General features: G+C 47.4%; 1 non-coding gene across 1 annotated transcript; it reads right to left on the bottom strand.

Annotated features, from left to right (window-relative positions):
• Positions 1-744: 744 nt before the first annotated feature.
• Positions 745-882, bottom strand: LOC119935289. The gene has a single exon (XR_005453175.1). It is a non-coding gene; the product is annotated as a small nucleolar RNA SNORA7 (small nucleolar RNA).
• Positions 883-1,654: the final 772 nt, after the last annotated feature.

The following is a 1,654-nucleotide window of genomic DNA, read 5'->3' as shown; positions in this document are numbered from 1 at the left end:
GGTAGTCATGGCCCCTCCCCACAACGAGTCGAGTCTACTGTCACCTTATGAGCACTTAGTACAGTGCTCTTCACATAAGCAATCTATAAATACCATTGATTGACTGATTGAGTGATTGCAGGTAAAACTGTGTCCATTGATAATGGTGATATTTATTAAACGCTTACTCCAGTTTAGGTGCTGGAGTGGACCCCAGATGACCAGATTGGGAACAATCTCTGTCCCTCACAGGGCTCAGAGTCCAACTGGTAGGGACAGCAGGAATCACAAGTGAGGAAACTGAAGTACAGAGAGGTTAGATGAGTCACTTAAGATACTCAGCAAGCTAGTGGCACTGGGTCTCCTGACACCCAGACCCATTTTCTTTCCACTAAGCTGCAGTGACCCGAGTGAGAGTTAGAAACAAGAGAATCGCGAACGAGGCACAATTGAAGGTGAGCTAAGGAAGAGAAGAGTATGACCTGGGGTGTAGTGAGAGAAGTGAGTGGGAAGGTAAGAGGGAGACAGGTGGTGGTCTTGACTTGCCTTATGCTGCTGAGTTGTGTCCAGCACATGGCGATTCCATGGACACATGTCTCCCAGAACGCCCCACCTCCATCTGCAATCATTCTGGTAGTGGATCTGTAGAGTTTTCTTGGTAAAAATATGGAAGAGGCTTACCATTGCCTTCTTCCACGCAGTAAACTTGAGTGTCCAGCCTCGACTCTTTCCCAAGCCGCTGCTGCCCAGCACAGGTGAGTTTTGACTTGTAGCAGATTGCCTGCCACTCTCTAGCCAGTGCCCAAGCTAGGAATGGCATGGCCACACCTCTGCGTGACTCTCCCTCCCATAGCTGAGACTGGTAGAGTACTGGAAACTCTCCAAGTGCCATCCTGAGAGGGTCAGGTGGTGGAACAGTGCTCTGCACATAGTAAGCGCTTAACAAACGCTATCATTATTATTATTATTAAAGCCAACAATCGGGAGTTTCTGTTAGACGTGAGAAGAAGCGAGTTCATCAGAGATGTTTGCTGAGGGGAGCAATAGATTTCAAATGCGTTAAAGAAAATGATACCCGGGGTGGTTTGGAGGAGACATGAGAGAGGGTAGAGGCTGAAGGGAGGAGACCGGGAGGAGGCTGAACAAAGCTCAAGGAGAAGAGGGCTTGGAAAGTGGAAAGGAAGGGTTGAACCCAGGAAATACTGGAGAAGAAAAACCAGTAGGATTTAGAGTCAGGTTAATGGTTGATGAGAAAAGAAAGGGAGGAGTTCAAAATCACCAAGGCTGTGACCTTCCAGTTAGGGAGTGGAAGGCTCTTAACAGTCTTTGGGGAAACTCTCCACGGTGCCCACAGCTGGCAGGGTGGGGCTGGAGTGAGAGTTGAGCCCACTTGCTCATAGCTCCGTCCCTGGAGAGGACCGGTTGTCAGGATCTGAAAGGCCATAGTCAGTCAGTCAATCGTATTTATTGAGCATTTACTATGTGCAGAGAACTGTTCCAAGTGCTTGGGAGAGTGCTCTGTAACAATATAGCAGACACATTCCCTGCCCATAACACGCTTACAATCTAGAGGGGGTGACAAACATTAATATAAATAAATAATTTATAATATATAATTTATGGACATGTACATAAGTGGGGTTGTGAGTGGGTTGAATACCAAATGCCCAAAGGC

The sequence above is a fragment of the Tachyglossus aculeatus genome, chromosome 11 (assembly GCF_015852505.1).
Source record: "Tachyglossus aculeatus isolate mTacAcu1 chromosome 11, mTacAcu1.pri, whole genome shotgun sequence".
NCBI classification, from domain to species: Eukaryota; Metazoa; Chordata; class Mammalia; order Monotremata; family Tachyglossidae; genus Tachyglossus; species Tachyglossus aculeatus.
This window is presented reverse-complemented; position numbering and strand designations above follow the sequence as displayed.